The sequence below is a fragment of the Trachinotus anak genome, unplaced genomic scaffold (genome assembly GCF_046630095.1).
Source record: "Trachinotus anak isolate AG129_WGS33_773 ecotype Australia unplaced genomic scaffold, CSIRO_AGI_Tana_v1 ptg000019l, whole genome shotgun sequence".
NCBI lineage: Eukaryota > Metazoa > Chordata > Actinopteri > Carangiformes > Carangidae > Trachinotus > Trachinotus anak.
The window spans coordinates 8,613,711-8,633,675 of record NW_027273870.1 but is presented as its reverse complement, the minus strand read 5'-3'; the positions used below and the strand labels follow the sequence as shown (position 1 = coordinate 8,633,675).

The 19,965-nt window shown below is 39.5% G+C and overlaps 1 long non-coding RNA gene across 1 annotated transcript in view; it reads right to left on the bottom strand.

Moving 5' to 3' along the window:
- Positions 1 to 7,435: 7,435 nt before the first annotated feature.
- The window catches only part of LOC139635843 (uncharacterized), a 49,764-nt gene continuing 37,234 nt past the window's right edge, over positions 7,436 to 19,965 (bottom strand). Inside the window, exon 3 of the long non-coding RNA XR_011694298.1 lies at positions 7,436 to 8,021. This is a non-coding gene — a long non-coding RNA (uncharacterized lncRNA). The remainder of the gene's footprint in view (positions 8,022 to 19,965) is intronic.

Below are 19,965 nucleotides of genomic sequence, written 5' to 3'. Positions count from 1 at the left end.
GGTCGTGAATCAGGATTTTAGCAGCAGCAGAGCAGCAGCTTGGAAATGGCTTGTCATATGAACCGTATCTGTATTAAACCAGAGTGCAGACTTTCTCTAACCTTGCCTAAACATAAACATTTAAAAGTGTTATAATGCTGAAGTCACTACAAATAGATCTTGTAAAAAAACAAATTTGTAAACATTTTACCAATATGTTCAGTATCAATGTATTTGTGATTTGCCAAATACATAAATGAACATCACTGACACCCTATTTGCTGTTGCTGTATTTGCAGTTTAGTTACATTTACATTTACTCACTTTATCCAAAGTGACTTACACAAGTGAGCTTCAGTGCAGAAGGAGACCTTGTTGTAAATACTAAGTGCTACATCTATTCAGTGGGCACAAGGAGATCAGGTGAAGAAGTGCACCAAAAGTGCATAGTAAATACCTGTTGGGCATGTTAGGGTATTAGAGGAGGTGCTCTCAGAAGGGATGAGTCTTCAGAGATTCTTGAAGATAGAGAGGGACACCCCTGCTCTGATAGCAATTTAGTAGTATAGTATAATATTTAGTATTTAGTATAGTATTTAGATAGTATAGTTGTATAGAAACGTCATTTTTAGGAGACCAGATAGAGGGGAGCTGCAAAGTCAGGTGATATGTCTCTGTGGGTTTGTCACTATGAGCAAACCCTTTCACTTACAACTAACCATGCAATCTACACTTTAAAAGAACTAACCAAACTTTTGAATCAAGATCCAGAAAATGGATTTAACCTATTCCTCACTTGAAAAATTAGCATTATCCAGCAACAGCGGTGAGTTACATTATTGATTTGTTAACAGGCCCAGAAGCCTCAACAGGGTCAGGCAAGGACAAAGAGATCAAAAACACACAGAAAGAGAGGATGAGGATAAAAGACATTCTGTAATTGCTTTGTAATTAGAGATACCCCTGGCTCTGACTGTTTTTTAATTTGAAAAAAAGGAAAAAGGGAAAGAATAAAAGAGGATATTGGGTGTACAGAGAGAAGAGATCACAGGGAAGCAGCAGAGGGAGTGGTTGAACGAAGGCTGAGATTTAAAGGTGATGACAAGAGTAAGACAATCATGATGGAGGAGAAGAGATGTGGAGATCAGGAGAGGTATAAGCTGAGGAGAGAGGGGAGGCAGAGGAAGGAGGATAGGGTGAGAGAGGGTAGAATCTTATTTATTATGCTTCACCAGGCACTTTGGCTTCTCGCAGAGTGAAAACTTAGAGAAAGTTTTCCATGCCTTTGGTCCCAGTGTCTGTCTGAATTTAGCAGGCTAAATCTGAAACACAGCAGTAGTCAAAGCTGTCTGCAGCACATTGTACTGTGCTGACAGTTTGACTCGTGGGTTTTACTGATAGTGAGAGGGCTGGCAGATAATTCAATATCATTGTTTATTGTTGCTCAGTATAATTGAATCAAGAATAAAATACGAAAATTATGGATTTTTTTCTGGTATAACATTATTAACATTAACATTATTAAATAACTTGATTCAGTTGGATGAGATTAACTTTTTATTATGTGGTTTTGCATAATTGGGTAGCTAAAAATCACAATATAGTGAGCTAATACAGTGACAAGTATCACAAATATCAAAGTTGTTCTGCAATTGGTTTTAGTTGAAACATTTCAATAACATTTAATTCTGTAAGTAGTGAGTTCTCATCTTTGCCAGCCGGAGTTCAAAGTAACAGAAAAACAAACAACCAAGACAAAGACCTGCAGCTGCAGAAAACACAGAGAAGCAAAGCCAACAATAATCATAATCAGACTTGGCTTTATTGGAGAGCTCTTACAGTCTTTACTCTGTGTTAATTAAATAAATACATCATTTTAAAAGTGAGATCAATCTTCCACTTGCAGGATATCGAAATTAATGGCGATTTGTTTTATTCATCCTTACATTTCAAATGTAAATTTTCTTAAACATAAAACTATAGAACTTTATACATGTGAATTAAGGACGCACAAACAATGAAAACTGCAGAAGCAGAGACTCCATGAACTTCATAGAAAATCAAGTTGTATGTCTGAATCCTGAAATAAGTCAATATTTCTATTGCAGGGATTTCATGTACTGCTGTGCAGCAAATCTCTTGTTTGTGGACGGTAACTCTGAATTGTACCGTTTTCTAGTTATTGCTCTTTTGTTGTTGCCAATAGGCCCTGGAGCAGTTTTATATCCTCTCTCTGTCCCAGCTCAAAATGTGGCCCAAATACAATATATGAAATACATGAATAGTATATCTGTGGTATATACAGTATCTGTGCATAGAGTTTGACAATAATTAAGAAAAACTTGGGCAGTCCCAAAACATATGAAAAGATTTGCATCAGAGCCATGTTGACTGCACCACTGTGATGCTGATCCTGGATAACCTTTGTTCAAAAAAGTGGATAACATTTCCCAACTTGTGTCTCAAACTTAAAGAGGCCGAGAGACACAGAGGAAATGTAAAAAAAAACTTTTTTCAAGACTCTACTTGAAATTCCATGCCCTTGTTTATACCTCTCCTCTTTAAAATATACTTGTATAATTGCTTTTTTATAGGCTCATACATTAAAGTCTCCAAAGAGTTTTGGTTAACAACCTAAAACAGATTTTAATGACCAGGGCAGATTTTCAGGAATCCAGAGTCTGCCACCAGTGACTCCTAATTCAGTTCAATTTCATTCAAAAAACCTTAATCACACACACACACACACACACACACACACAAACAAACAAACACACACACGCAGATACATGGGCACACACACACACACACACAGCTCAATAAAGCATATTGGCTCGACTGCATCAGTGGGGCTAGCCCTGTAAATGTGAATGTCTAAAGTCCTGTGCATTGTATAAAAAGTTTACAGAGCCCCACACTCTTCTAATAGGACCATTATTTCTGGAGATTGTTATGAGGGTTGTCCCAGATATCATCTGCAAACAACAGTACTGTTCTACCCTAGTGACTTCAATATCTTTTGATAATATTGTGTTATTGTTTGACTTAAAGCTTCAAGAAGCAGTGTGAAGAGAAGATTGGGCAGCCTAGCCTTTTTCCTCTCTCTACGATTAATGAATGTAAAAGATTCTCATTCATTTTAATACTTTTGCAGGCTTTTTGTACCGTGCATGGATTTTTCTAATAAAAGTGTCATGAAAACCAGATTTTATTATTGGCATTTTATAGAAAAGACCATGCAACTGACTCTAAAGCCTTCTTTGTATCTGGTCCCAATGTGTTTGCCTCCATTCGAACCAATGAGTCTCACTACAGTAAATGTGGGGTTCTCCTTATGTTGCCCTGGGTTTGTCTGTGTTAAATGAACCATATTAGATAGATATGAATAAACGTACATGCCAAGACAAATGTGAATCATTTGTAGCACTTTTTTTAAACACTGCCTGGCTGATAGTTATAACAATCAGCCAGCAAAATATTGTTGGGATGAACTGTGGCCAGCCAATGTCATGCAAAATTTCAAACAGAATCATGGGAGATTTCTGCTGCCACCCTAAAACAATGGAGACCAACTGTTTCATTTGCAGTGCAGACTGCATTTGACATTTTTATTTGAAAGCTGTCATCATAGGGTATTGTGAGAAAAAAGTCATTTATTGAAGCATTATTTGCAGGTGAGCTCCAACTCTAAAGTGCTGCTGTTTTAACCTGCATTTGAACTGTGGTATTTTGTTCATGCTGAAGGGCTGAAGAGAGGCTGTTCAAATATTATCAAATCATTACAGAAAATCATTATGTAGGTTATATTTTCTTAATGTGGTGGTAATAAAACTTATTGTGGTATGTAGTCTGGTGGAAGAAGTACTCAGATCTTTTACTTGAGTAAAAGTGCCAATAGCACAGTGTAGAAATACTCAACAGAAGTCAACATTTAAATTTTTCAAGCAAAGTACAAAAGTGTTATCGTCAAGTATTACCATACCAACACTTAAAGCAATACTCATTATGCAGAATGTCTCATTTCAGCATAATGTACATTATATTATTGATTCGTTCATGTATACATCACTTTAACATTGCAGCAGGTAAAGGTGGGTGTGATTGAAATCTTGTGAGTTGGAGAACAAGACAATTACCAGGACTTCAGATGTCTCAGGCAGAAATATTTATTGTAAGCTTGGCACCAAGGAGAAAAGGATGAGCAGTAGCCTACATAGCCAAAAACGGACTCAGAGTAGTGCCACACCAAATTCTCAACATCTTTTCTGTATACATTCCTGGGTATCAACACTCCTTCATACCTTACCCAAATAAGGCTAAACTATATTGTAAACCTATATGTGTGAAAACTCATAAGCCTTAAGTCTGACCATCATCACATGTTCTTATGTAATTAATATCACATGTGTCTTGTCCTTTCCCCTACTTCACTCATCCTTGAGTAGAATCTTGTTATGTTGTTATGCTTTTCTCTGCCTCCTTACTTATAAAACCTTGAGTACCCTAGTTACAGGGGATACAGATGGCTCCATCTTGACACCAACAGCAATAATAGAGGCTAAACTTTGTGTTTGTTAACCAAAGTGTTGTTATGACCTGAACTCTTGGAGCGTGAGTAAAACCTACAAAATTAAGGGGCTGATTTTCATAACTTTTTTACTACTGGGTATATTGTGAAGACAGTGGACAGTATTTGTTGTTTATAAACTATATTGCATTATTAATCTGAATCAGCAAAGTAACTAGTGACAAAACAAAGTTATCAAATAAAAGTAGTTGAAAATATAAAGAACAGCAGATAATGGACCTGTACATCCTTTGAGGAAGCAATTTCAGAGTTTCATTCAAGCAGGTTCCGCACAAAGCCGAGTACCCATGAATTGGCACCTTCTTGCTTTTAACATATTCCTACTGGAAAACATCACATGATAGAATGAATCTTAACAACTACCTCTGCTATTCTGATATTGCTAACCTGCTGTGGTGAGAGCGACAGTATTTCTTTTACAGACTGGCACTCACTGAACGGGTGATTCAGCTTTTTTATGTAGCTGTGTGTCAGTGTGTGACAAGTTTGACATCTTGACTGGAAAATACCCAATGACTGATCCTAGGTGTGAAGTAAGTCAAGAAACCCCGTTAGCTCATCATGATAACAATGTCTTCTGTATTGTGATGATGGAAATGAGACCAAAAAAGAACAATGTGTTACAGTGCTGGTTGTAAATGCTAAAATGGAATATTGGTTGGTTATTGGAATGGTTATTCAATGGGCCACATTTCAGACAAACAAATAGGTTATTCATTAGTCAAACAATAAGGGATTTTTGGGATAAATAAACACCTACACCCGTTACAATCTCATGGTCACTGTCAAGTTAAGTTCAGCAGCTGGTGACTCTGTATGTGTATCTGAGTAGACACATGGTCGTCAACACAGAGGCTGTAGCAATGACACAAAGTGTAACATACATGGGGAACTACCACCAACGCTGCATGAAAATAAATATTGGCACTTATAGAGGCAAAGTGATAGGTGGATAAACCAATACATTTGCTCCTATAGACCTCTTCATTATCACAAACACATGCACTCACACAAAGACTTAGATGGTCCCTGTTTGTAGCAGTCATGTCAGCTAATCAATAGTCTGTAATTGAAGAAGTGTAGGCTGGATTGATGTAATTAGGTAGCGAGGACAGTGGAAAGCACTAATGAGGCAGAGAACTTCATTGATTCACTGCCTGAGCCGCGTTTACATGGCATGGTATGCATATCTGTACATAGACTTACCATATATTAAATTGTTTCCTACAAATGTACCATAACACATAACATTAAAAGCTGTATGTAAAAACAACTCTAACCTCATTCTTTATATTTGTTTGTCTACATTTACATTCCCTGGTTTGATTGCATGTTATCAAGCGTAACCACACTGTGCTGACAAGAGCTGGTTGGTCAATAAGGATGTGTTATAGCAGTAACACCCAAGGGGCATCTTATAATGCCACTGAGGCAACAGCAGTGTTGTGCTGTACCCACACATACAGTAAAGAAATCGTGAGATCGATCTTGGAGGCGACTGCTGTCTGCAGCATTTCAGGGCTCAGGGATTCCTGTTTCCATTTATACCACAGGAGGTGACTTGACAACCAGTAACTATGGTATTTGAGCAAAGTTGAATGTGCCTCTTAAAGTAGCAGTCATAGGGTCTAGGAAGGGTCTTATGTATTCCAGTGTAATATAGAACAATTTCTTCTTGCAGTGCAATACACTATAACGAGTTCTGTGCTAATAACAACAACCATAAATAATCCTCTGGCCCAGTCACAGGGCTTATAGTTGCCTGTTAACTTAACAAGATGTAGCATACATCGGAGAATATTAGGCCAGTCTTTTCAGCACTTTTAATTGGGAAGCTAACAATTTATTCCAAGATCAGGGGACATAGAGGCCTGTGACTTTAACTGCTTGTTTATTGTTATCTGATTATTTTTTATTGGTCACCTGGAAATAAAACCACCTTACTGCCCTGAAAAGGCTAAGGTTGCTAAATACAAAGACATTAACATATTCAAAACCACAGATGTTCTCTTTGAGTGGGGTATTTGCAAGCTCTTTTTGTAGCCTTAATATTGCAAGGCTAGTTAGTTTGTACCTGTCTATCTGCAGTGTGTCTGCCTATGTTTAACCTGCAGGAGTTTCTCCTGGTTCATATGTTTTTTGCTGCCTCAAAGGAAATAATTCCTTACTGAGCCAAGAGGAATGGTGAGTGTTTCCCTGTCTTAGATACAGTCTAGAGACTCAAATTAAAAGAGGGAGGAGAGGAGATATCATGAGGGTGTAAACAGGGAGGAACAGTTCTTTAAAAAGATGGAAGAGAGGGAGGAGAGGAAGGACAGAGACACTGCTTCAAGGGAGGAGCGCTTCCCATCAGTCCTCTAGAAATTGGTGAACAAACAATGACTGCATTAAGTTATCACTTGCTGTCTGTAGAAGAAATGTGCAGCAACAGACGCACAGTACATTGTTTAAATTAATGAAGTCGAAAACAAAGAAATATCCACACACATTAATGTTTCAGTTAAGAAAAATGATTTATTCCTTTACAGTTCGGAAATATTGCATTTTTGACTCTACTACATTTATTTGACAGTTTTATTGTCATATATAATCACATACAGTGGTGGAAGATGTTTTCAGATCCTTTACAGACTTAAAGGTACTAATACAACAAAGTAAAAATACATGAATGAATTACACATGTTATACACACACACACACACACACACCATATATATGAACTATATTATATATTATATTATATTATATCACAACATTACAACACATTTTGTTTTGGATAGGTGACTGGTAAAGTGCCCCTGGACTTCACTGTGGGGAGTAAGGGGGATAAAGCTGATGGGTTGTGTGAGGCAGGGGTAGCCACCATCCCCAATGATGCAGAAGTTTTGGAGGTATGGTGGAGGGTATTTATGGAGGTAATATATGGGGCTATTCTTTAACACCCTTGTATCATGCACTGGTTCTGGGAAACCCTTGAAGACATCAAAGTACTTGACTGTGGGGTCACAGACAGCCTGAAACTGAGCAGAGTGGAATAGTTACTTATTCAGGTAACAGGCTGCATTCTCTGTTGGTGGCTTCACACCAACGTGGCAGTCATCAGTGCTGCCAACAACCCTGTAGGAAAGCTGCTGACCTGGCTAAACATGCAAACCCTGCATCCAGGTGAGGCAAATCCTCCACAGATGGAAGGTGAATGGCCTGGGAGAGGAGAGAGAGGACATTCTTGCTTGTTTGTGGACTGCCCTAGACACGGTGGCTCGGGGCATAATGAACGCCACGCAGCCACACCACTGTGTGGGGTTCCACTGAACAACCAAAGTAGGAAGAACAGGACCAAGGACAGCCATCAGAGCATTGAAAGATGCCCTGGAGAGATGGAAGTCCATTCTGGGTAGAGTGCCAGTACTGACACTGTGGCATTTAGCAGGCAGGACTTCCTGGGGTTTGGAGGCTGGGAGAAAGAAAAACAGAACATAATTCATTATCAGGTTCTTGAAATAAAATACAATTAACTTCATTTTAATGTTAGTTTGTTTTCTTTTGCATTGCACTGTGCCTAACTGTAGCAAGCTATATGTAACATACAGTAGTGCACACATGAATCTGTTTTAATGTCTACTCTGCTGCCTCTGGTGTTATTCTTATATTGTCAGTGTATGTTGGTGTGAAGACCAATTTGAACACAGGCAATTATGACTTAGGTATTTATGTGTAACAGAAGCCTGTGTGTTATCTATGTTTCATATTGCATGTCCACTTTGCATGACTACAGTAAATTACCATCAGATGTAATAGTGCATAAATGTAGACATATTCTGATGCCTATACATACACTGTTTTGCTGTTTTGCGCTTTCATGTAATGATCAGTGTAGCTAGACCACAGACAATTACAACTGTCTGCTACAGCTAACCAGTCATTCTAGGAAGAGTCGAGATAGAATCTATGTCATCATGTCATGCTGTAGATTCAACCTTTCAACCATCACTGCTTAAAGTCCCTAATACGTCTGCCCTGCTGCTGTTGCATGTGTACAACATGTGTGACTCTAGTCTGCTAAATGTGAATGAGTGGGTTTGTGAGTCTGACTCTGTGATACAAACCAGCTCCATGAAGCGTTCTGCATCAAAAAAAGAAATAAAAATTGATGTTGATCTAGCTTCTAAAAAAAAAAGGACATCACAAAGCTACCTCCTGCTGCGTGAAAGCATTGTGCTCCAGTATTGCTCATGCATGTGTTACGGCTTATACCATGCTGGTGTTCATGAGCACACAGCATTTTTGTGTGCAGCATTAAAATGGCATAACATATTTCCCCCAAGCACTGCACATCACAAAAAATGCGAAGCACAAAAAGCCAATCACTGAACTGATCACACACTATTAAAGACACGCTGACACCATAAGCTATCAAACTCAGTCACCCATGTTAAAGAAGTGTGTAATTCAACAGGATGAATGTAGTGCAGTAGTGGTGCTGTCCATGGTACTGAAAAACAGTCTGAGGCTTCTGACTCTGTCCTGCTTCATTCTGAAATGAAGACAAACAGAGTGGGTGTAATAAAGACTCTGGACAAAAGCAGTGTTGTTTTGTGTGTGTGTGTTGGATTTTCCCTGGAGATTTTAAGCACATCTACTCACTGAACACTTCCATTACTTCATTGTGTAGCTGGCATGCAAGTAGGAATAAGATTATAGGAGACTAGGTTGAGAGCATTTTGTTTCTAGCTAATTAAAGAGATATGTAGATGTATAGCATGTACAGAAAGAATGGTGTGTGCATGTGTGTGTTCTGTATGTTACAGTGTCTGGGGGGGCTGGGCCACAAAGAGGCTGCTCTGATGAAACAATAACCAGAGGCTCTCCCGGCTTATCTCTCAATCACTTTGCTCATGGAAACAAATCCATTATATTAAATTTCTCTCTCTCTCTCTCTCTCTCTCTCTCTCTCTCTCTCTCCCCCCCTCTTTCTCCCCCCTCCCTCTCTCTCACACACACATACACACAATATAACAGTTAATATATTTTCCTTTCCTTTCCCTTATTTCCCCTCCACACAGAATGCGGTAGAAATGGTGGTTCCCTCGTGTATGTGTCAGCATGTTGTGAGCATATACTTCTGCATGTGTGTGCAAACTCCTGACTCTGTATGATATCAGGAGTATGCAATAGTGAGGGCATGTGCAATTGAATGTATAAAGTAATTATCTTCGATGGCTGTGTTCAAAACCACACCCAAGAGCACTACATTTACCCTCTGGTCAACCTGCCAGCTGTCAGTCAAACACAGAAACCAACATGGAGCAGTAGTTTAAACCACACTTGTACATCACAGCTTTCAATGTGTATAGACATCCTCTATTCTTTTGTATAATTATGGTCAAAAGGCTTTTTACTATGAATATCATCTGTCTGTTAAAATACATGAGCTGTCATTATGTCTTGTGCTGTAAACAGTGTTAAGATAAAGATAAAGAAAAAGTATGACAAGTGAAGCTGTTCTATCCCTTGTTCTCATGTCAACAGTATATTCATGTTGAAAAGCAGGGGCAGTGCTTTGAGATGACAAGGTCTGGATTTATTCATTTATTCATCTGGTGCACAATAGGCCAAACAAATCAGAATAGTGCAGAGTTCCTCCCATAAGTATAATTAGTGTGTACATACTGAAAGGGAACAAGTGGTGAAAAGAGAGACAGACAGGTGAACAGCTGAACCCACAAACACAAGTGGGAGGGTTTTCCTTTCAGACTGTATGGTCTGCCCTGACAGACATTGACAGTCAGTCTCACGCTGCTCTTTATTGGGTTAAAGCTATCACAGAGGACCAGGTGGCCAACAGGCTGCAGGCAGTCCACTTCTGGGAAGGACACACACACACACGTGCACACACACAAACACCCAGATTTGCAAATACAGATGCACATACACATCTACACAATTTGTGCAGTCACTGACTCTAGTGCCCTTTTAAAAACTGGGCAATTTGTGGTCAGATCCTGCACCAGTCGTCTTCAGTTCACATCAGAATATATTTGAGGCACAGAGGGGGATGAAAATGAGGAAGGACTGGCATCAATTTAGCTAAATGACGACGACCCTGTCAAATGATTCGCCCGTCTCCCATACAGCTTGATTAAACTAATTTGTCACCAAGGCAATCTTTCTTTCCTTGTAATCAGAATCACACTCTCTGTGTGTGTCTCACTCACTCGTGTTATTTTGGCTATTTCTCTCCATCTGTCTTGATGTTGTCTTCCAATTTTTATGTGCTACTCCCTTATGTCTCTCCTCATTTCTTTGCCTTGGTGGCGCATTAATGTCCCTCACCTCTTCTCTCTTCTGCAGTGTATTCTTCTCTCTCTTAGTATAATTTACAACCAATAGTCTTTACAACTGTAATTCTGTTGCTTTCTTTCAATAGCCATCTATGCCCTAATTCTATCTCTTTGCTAACCAGGATCTCCTTTGTTTTCTGCTTGAAAAGATGTGTATTTCATTTGGAAAACTCTTTTTAAATCCTGAAATGTTGATGTGGGATGCACACACATATCCTGACATGCACCTTTACAGTATACCGTATACACACACACACACACACATAATAAATACATAAATAAATAAATATACATACGTGTGTGTGTGTGTATATATATATATATATATATACACACACACACACAAAAATATATATGTATGTATGTATATATATATATATATATATATATATATATATATATATATATACGCACATGCTCATAAATGCAAGCATTTACGGCCACTCTGTCACACACAGGGAAATAAAGAAAAGTACATTAAAATCCATCAAGAAAACCCTCGATAGGAGTTCTGGAAATTATTCAAAACAAGGTAGACATGAAAACGTTTCACCAGTCCCGCATGTGCCTCTGGGGAGATGTTTTTTCCTGTTTAAATTTGCTCTTGTCACCTCTTTGACTCTCATCTTGCTTGGACTCAATTGTCTTTTATTACCTCCACCAAGGAGGTTATGGTCTCACCCGTGTCTGTTTGTTTGTTTGTCAGCAGGATTACGCAAAAAGTACTGAACCGATTTACATCAAATCTGGTGGGTTGGGGCCATAGAGTGTAAATTAAGATGGACGTAGACTCCGTGACGTCACCTAGAGGTTTCTGAAGAGTGGTTTTTGAAGCTCAGAGTGGGCTGTGCTGCTGTCGCCATCTTGGTAGTGACTCCGCCTAACTCCTGGCTAATCCAAAAATTAGCAAAAAGTTGGTGCATGTGTAGATCTGAGATGTTTTTGCTGGTGTATTTATGTGAATTATAGTGGGAGGCTGGACTTTTTTTTTTTTTGTCCTGTCCCAATATCATTGGCAAGCAGTATGAGTGGTCTGGATGCCTTGTGTTGTTGGGGCAGATTTACTCTGCGAAGGAGGAGTGTGGGATACTCCTCCTATAGCATATTTTAATTTTATTAAGACAACCGGACCGCATCAGGAGTGAGAGTGGACAGGAAGAGGAAAACAGAGGGAATATGGGGAAAAGGAAGATGGGAGTGGGGAGACGGGGAAAAACAACAACAACAACACAACAACAGAAAAACAACCACAGTAACAATAACAATAGCTAATAATATCCACATTTATGGTCACTCTATAGTCCTTAACCATTAGATGCTCCCTATGTGTATTTGTGTATATGTGTATATGTGTGTGTGTGTGTGTGTGTGTGTGTGTGTGTGTGTGAATCTGTCTCTGTGTGTGTGTGTGTGTGTGTGTATGAGGGAAGGGGTAGGTGTGTGTGTATGTATGTGTATGTGTTCATGTGTGTATGCAAGTGTGTTGCGATTTGTCATTGGATGTGGTAGGTAATTGATGTGGGGGTAACACCACCCCCCCAGACCAAAGGCACAGGTGGCCAGAAACCAGGCCACCGAGACTCCCAGCCACCCCCAGAGCCCTAGGACCCACGGCAGCATGCCCCCCCGGCAGCCACATGCCCGACCCAAGGAGGAGTCCGCAAGGGAGTACAGAGGCAACAGCCCCCAGCGCAAGGAGGCCCGTAGAGGGATAGCGGGCAGGAAGCCCCAGAGCCAGCCCGCGACCACCAACCCCAGCGCGAGCCGGACCCAGAGCCAAATGTCATGGCTGGGAGGCTGGACTTAGTGAATATCATCTATCCATCATCAACTCTTTTAATCAGGGGACAAATTAGTTAGTGTATATGTACTGTATGTTAATATGAGCAATGGAGTGCTACATCAACAGAGAATTTGCTCCCAAAGTTAAATCAGTTTGGGTTTTCAGACAAAGGTGGTTTACGGCAAGCATATGCTCATCCGCCCTACACTCAAAGTGGCACACCCTCAATTATTCAGAACCTTGAGCCTTAACAAATTTTAAAAGGGTGAGTTATATATAAATTCACCCCTGTACAGTTGTTATGAAGGAGAAAAATTAGAGGCTAAAACTTTTTGTACCAGGCTGTAAACATGCGTATTTCTGCTGTAAAATTGGGCATTTCAACATGGAAGTCTATGGGGATTGATTCACTGTTGTAGCCAACCTCAAGCAATTTGCAGAACTGAACCTCCAAGGGTTTCCGCTTGGTTGGGGCATGGGCCAGACAAGAACCCATTAAAATGTTGGTGTCAATACTATTAAAGGGGCTTTTTTTAAGTCACTCTCCTTAACATTGTGAGACAGGGTAATGTATGGATCTTGATGTAAAAAGGAAAAAATTTTTTTTTAAATCATACAAATTTATGGTGTTGGCATCTATGAGTTTGTACAAGTTGGTGCAAATACATAAAGCAAAATTCCTGTTTTTTAAATAATTTAACAATCATATCAAAGTGGGGTTCCTAAATTTCTGGTGACAATCCTGGTTTTCTAGTAGGCACATCAGACAATGTGGGTTAGATGGGGAAATTCTGTATCTGTACTGTTACATGTGAATTATGGAGGTCGACAAGCTGGTATTTTGTCTCCTTTTCATCTATATGGATGATCTGTCAGTGCAGTTAAAGGATGACAAACAGGGTGTATGGTTGGTAATTTTCTCATTAACCACCTTCTGTCTGCAGATGTTTAGTGATTTTCTGTTCATGTAGTGCAGGTTTTAAATAGTGAATTCAGGGTAAGTTCACAATATGATATAGACTTTGACTTTGATCAAATGTAATGCAGTATAATATTACAATTGTTGGAAGTTGGTATTTCCTGACTTTTTTCTGTCTGGTATTTCCCTTAAAGAATGGAATGAGGTTAAATATTTAGAACATTAAGTAACAATGATCCACCATAAACTGCCCACCTGTGGCACTGCCACAGGACAGGCGGTATACAGAGACTCACAGTGGCTTACAATGACAGTATGAGGCTAAAACCAAATATTTGTTAATGTTGATGTGCCCACCTGCTTTGCTGCAATATGAAATCTGATATGTGAATGTTATCTGATTTTGCAGTTTAGTCTCAGCCTTAACCAACCCCGAACTGAGCTCCATCATGTTCTCATTTAAGATGTGGAACCGTTGGTGTTCCAGTTTGTTTACAAATGTCTGATTATGAAGACATGTCTTTTGTTTTTATGAATTTTTTTTAAAAATTTGTTTTCTCTTGCTATGGACCCCCATTAGTTGTGTCCTTAATAAAGATTTAATTATTGAAATGGTACAGATCCTGATAATAATCTGTATCTGGTGGAAGTAAATTTTTGGCCTAAGCAGGGATAGTAGTTTTTTTCTATCCTTCATTTGTCTTTTGCTCCATCTCTAAGTGAGATTAATTAATAGCTGAATTGAGTAGCTAATCACAGCATAGTGACTGAGCAGGGAATGCCTATTCTCAGCTCAACCTTTGGCCTCAGTGGGAGAACATGATGATTAGAGCAGAGGAGTGAAAAGGACGACTGGAAAGGTGAAATATATACTAAGTAAAATACAGGAATAGAGATGCAGGAAACAATAGAAGGTATGGAATATGTAAAGGCTGCACATTATTTCTATGTTCTCATTTGGAAACTATTTTTTCTTCTGGACATATCATCAGTTAAGCTTTTGTTCTTTAAACATTATACAATCTCCACCAGGTGACCCAGTTTGTATCCAGATTACCAACTCAGTCCTCCATGGTGCTCCTCTCTTGAGCCAAAGCATTTCTAAAGCTCCCCACCAGTTCAGTTATACTGCTAATGGGTCTTCTCCTCCCCTCTCCCTTAATGCCCACCAAGATGAAGGCTTGTCACACAGACATCAAGAAGCAAAAGCCCCGGATACAGTCTCTACTAGAAAGCTCCTTTCTGTCAAGCCACCCTTTCCACATTCAATAACCATCCCCTTGAACTCAGCCATTTTCCTTTCAAAAGCTTTATGATCCTCCCAAAGGACTGTCAGTACCTGCAGGGTGGCTTTGTTTGGTGAAGACAAGAAAACGATTCCCATTTACAACGAGTTGAGATTTTCAGTTTCTTCACACCACTGATGCTCCCTGGCTCTCGGAAAGGTGATAAGGCATGTTTCCATCATAATCTAAGCAGATGGCTTTTAACAGTTACCATCAAGCCATTCTCCATCTGCAATGTCTCTCTCCAGTGCCACAGCTGTCCAGGATGTGCTCCAAGGCTGCATGTTGAGAACACAGTGGACTCTCAGCCCACACACTTGAAGGTTTAACAAGGAGAGAACATTTTATAATCAAAGTATGGAGATCTCCTGTAATTTGTTGGTTCTGCCCTAACTCAGGTGGAATCCTTTTATACCTATGTTAACATGTGATCTACATCTAAATATGTTATCTGGATAATGACATCTGATCACCTGGTATTAATCCACATTACCAATCTCTTGATTACAATATCTGATCTGACATCTGGAATGTGATTGAATGTCAATATACAATTTAGATGAGTGGAGGTGATGATAAAGATAAACTATGCTGTAGTATGGGCTACATTGTATTTACTCTTTGCTCCATTAATGGGTATCAAATTCTCATTTTTCTTCTGGGGCATTTTATGTCTTTAATATATACTACTGCTAGCTTAAGTGTTCTACTGCTAGCTCAACTACTCTACGGCTAGCTAAACTGTTTGACTGCTAGCTAAACTATTCTACTGCTAGCTAAACTGTTAGCATACTGTTCAAACTAAAATGCTAAGGTGCACAAGTTATTTTTCTGGTGTTCTTGGCAGTTACCAAATAGCTTCAAGTACATCACCACCACCTGCAGTACAGACGACTGATGAGATATGACCATCGGAGAATCATATGGCTAAATGTAAACCAAAATCTCATCTGGATTTTATGTGGCTACAAGCCACTTGACCTGACAACTGTAAATGCACAGGAGATGCTAGCTATCCTGTGACTACTATTGCAATAATTGTTGATTTTGTATTCACATCATGTTTTTGATATTATTACCATTCAACTTCGACTTTGACCCCGTTCAGCTGCAGTGTCAACTGCATATAAATATGTATAAAATATATAAGCAGACCAAGCCAAGCGGATCCTGAACCAAGGGTGGTATTTAATCAGAGAGATGAGAAGAAGAGAGATTCTGGGTAGACTGAAGTGGCTGCTTGCCAGCTGACTGGCAGTCTCCATTTGTCTGTGCTGACATAAAGGTGTGCCTTTGTCTTACTCCCCTCTTTTCTCCTTCCTCCTCTGCACTCTCCTCCCTCCCAGAACACGTGGACATGGGACCAGCTGAGCAGATAGTCTGGTGAGTCACTGTCAGAATAGCAAAACACCCACAGGTCAAACAGCAGTTGGAGAGAGTACACAGCTCTCCTGGGTTCCTTGGTTGGTGCTGCTACTGCCAATCTGATTTAAAGGACTGGTCAGAGCTCACAGTAAATGTGTGGCCATGCTTATCTTTGTGCTGTAACAAGAATAGACTGTGGTGGTCAAAGTTAGGCAGGTGACCCAGAGGAGGAGGGGGAGTAAAACAGAGGAGGAGGAGATGATGAGCCAGTTTACCTTTCCTACTGTGGCACAGAATAAATCACTAAGGCATAAAACCAGTGACATAAGAATCTATTGTCAAATATTTGCTATAAAATATAAATAGTGTGGACTTTTTTATGTGAAGGAAAAGTGTGCAGTGATTCTTTTGTCACCTGATAAAGGACCATGAGAAGGAGAATGGAGCAGGAGCTGCTAGGGACAAATACCCTTGACACTCAGCTCCAACTGGTAAACCAGTAGAGAGTGAGGGGATGATGGAGAAAGAAAGGGGAGGGAAAGATTTGTTGTTGGGTAAATGCCAAGAGGAAAGAAAATAGTAGAGCTACAGAGAACAGGGAAGTGGTAAACAGAGAGATAAAGAGGGATCCATGGATAGGAGCAAAGGATTTTACAGAACAGAGGTCCAGTAAAGCCCAGGGAGAGCTTCAGCATCTTGTCTGTTTCATGGACACAGAGTACAAAGATCCAAGAGAAAACACACTGTAGATGGTTGATTTTTCACACCACCACATAAGCATGTGAAATGATACATCTTCCACTATCTTATTGTTTTCTCAATAATATGGACATAGTGATGACAGTTTTACCCGATAATTCTGTAGGATGATCTGAGAATTTTACTTGGAATAGCACAATTTTGTTTTGTTGTTGGCCTCACCACCATTGTCCTCAGCTTCTCCTGGTTTGGATTCCTTAATTATCAGTGATTCAGGAGGTTTTTACCAGGAGCTGAAGAGGTTTCCTCCTCTCCAAATCAAACAGACCCGGCGCAAATAACTAGTAAAAACATTGAATAAGACAGTTTCACATTAAAAGTTGGTGATTCACCAGTGCTGTTTGGCGGAGGTGAGACGTCACAGGACGGGGTTGAGAGCTGAGACTGCTAACCTTTATTTTGAGTGGTTCTCTGATGGTTCACTTATGATCCAGACTGATAGTGGAATTTTGTTTTTGGCCAATGTCTAACCTGTACAGTACTTATATAACTGGCACTTGACAATGTGATGTTGTATGCTTCCTTACATAGCACCAGGGAGTCTAGCAGATAGGCAAGAAGATACTTATTTCCGGTAGTCAGAACTTACTATGTATGGTATGGTAATGTTACCTATATAAGATCTGTGTTCAAGAATTCCTCTTTGTCAAAATCTCCTGAATGCATGTTTGCTGATTATTGACTCGTTGATCTTCGACCTTCCAGTGTCTACTATATTATTCCATCTCTGTCAAATTCTCCAGCCTCCAATAAGTTCTTCTCATCTCCTCAAGAAATCATCCTTACACAAATGTTCAGGAGATTTTTTTAACGGGAGTTGAAATATCCACAGAGTTACCATTTTGTCGATAATTAATGAACTAGGGGATTCAAACAGGTAGAAACAATGAATAAGGCAGTTTCACACTAAAAATCAGTTGTTCAGTGGACATGGTACATCAGGGAGTGGTTGGGAGCTGAGCTGCCTAACAGTTGAGTAAATCCAGATGTCCGATGACTAAAATCCTCCATTCAGTTAAAATCGATTTTAAAATGACCAAGGTGTAAAAAGTGTATCTTAAAAATGTGGCTTAAAACTAGATAAAAATCAATTTTGACCAGTTCTGGTCGGCAACCACAACCCTGACACAGGGGATATGATATCACTGACAGGCAGGACCATTACAATTACTAAAATCATGTATTTCTCTAGGTTTGAGAAGTGATGGAAACATTTGGGAAAATGCAAGAACACAACTCAAAAAATGTATAACATAAGTCTAGTCATTTTTAGACAGTAATGTGGAAAAGTTACATATCGTAACTTGCTAGAACACAATTTGATTTTGTATAGATTAGCACAGAGGTAGTTGTGTAGTGTACGGCATAATGGTTTTTATCAGTTTTGCAATTTTTCTGTTAACTATTACATAACCAGACATCTGCATTGGTTGAAATGGAGGGACCATCTCACCTTCTCACAGCACCACAGAGACACAGTTTCACTCACAGAGTGGGTGCCTCTGGCTTAAACAAAAACCTCAATCCCAGGTGGGAGGCCAGTGACGGGGCATGCTGTTACTGCAGTAGCAAAATATTTCACACTTCAAAGACATTTTCTGAAACATGTATTAGCAAAACTGTCCAGTCCTCTAAGTGGGTTGTATAAATGTGTTTACATAACTATGATTCTATTAAGACTGAACACAGTAGAGGAATTTACACAGAGACTGCGACGACAGTTAGAAATCATTCATCTGACAATGCTGGGTCTAATTCCCTTGTGTACTGTGACATTTGTTTCTATAGAAAATAAAATACATCACAATGACAACAAAATCTGAAAAAGGATTAAGTGGCCACCACAGTCTCAACGTCTCATGACTCTGATGCCTGCTGGCATTGAAGTTGGACTCACTAAATCAAAAGCATGTTCTGAAAATAGACAAACTGTGGTATCTTTGCCAGAGGAAACACTTGAAATTCTTCATCTTCATTATACATGTACAGCCTTATGTCCCTGAAGAGCTTGCATCATGTAGTAGATGTGGCTCCTTAAGTGCAAACTCCAGCTGATCCCCCTTGCTGAGCACTAACCTTGAGGCAGTCCCCTTGACGACCCCATCTGCATTCGTGGCACACAGTCCCTTTCTACTGCATGTCATTGCACTGCCAGAACTGTTTTTGTGTATTTTGACCAGCCAGCGGTTTGTCTCTGTGTTGACACAGACCTCTCACATGATCAGTATTCAAATGGCCAGTACAATCATACCGTAAGCTGGTGTATGTGAGTGTGTGCATGTTTGTGTGTGTGAGCTGTAATGATTAACTCTAAAAAAGGTTAAGATGATGAAACATGCCATGACTACACAATTAAATACCTGTTTTTCTCTTTCTCACAATTATTAAACATGCCTCCACATATGCACACACACACACACACACACACACACACACACACACACAAACAAACATAAGATTTCTTCCCTCAGCTCTAGGTGGAAGAATGACAATCCATAGGAGGGATAACTTAATTTAATGATATCAGCCCATGAAAGGATGATGTCTCTGTGGGCATATTGAACTTTCAACAATAAAGCTCCCGACAATGTGTTCCTATGGCTTTCACATAACCTAGTTACTATGTGACAGGAAACGTACTGAAGGAAATAAATTAATCTATATGGTCTTTGCATGGCTGTCATTTCAAAGGAGGGATGATTTAAATGAAACTGAATCGAGTCAAGGCTGCATTGCTTTAACAATAAGAATTGAGGATTTACTCAGTTAATATTGTATAAACTCTACCTGTGAACACGCATACGAACATGCATACACAGAACCACACATACACTTATTTGTCTGTAACAGATTGAAGGCTATGACCTCATCAGTCTAACTGCAGCTAGTCATTTACAGCGTATAAAATAATTAATTCATCTAATTTTTTCAATTAAGTTTAAATT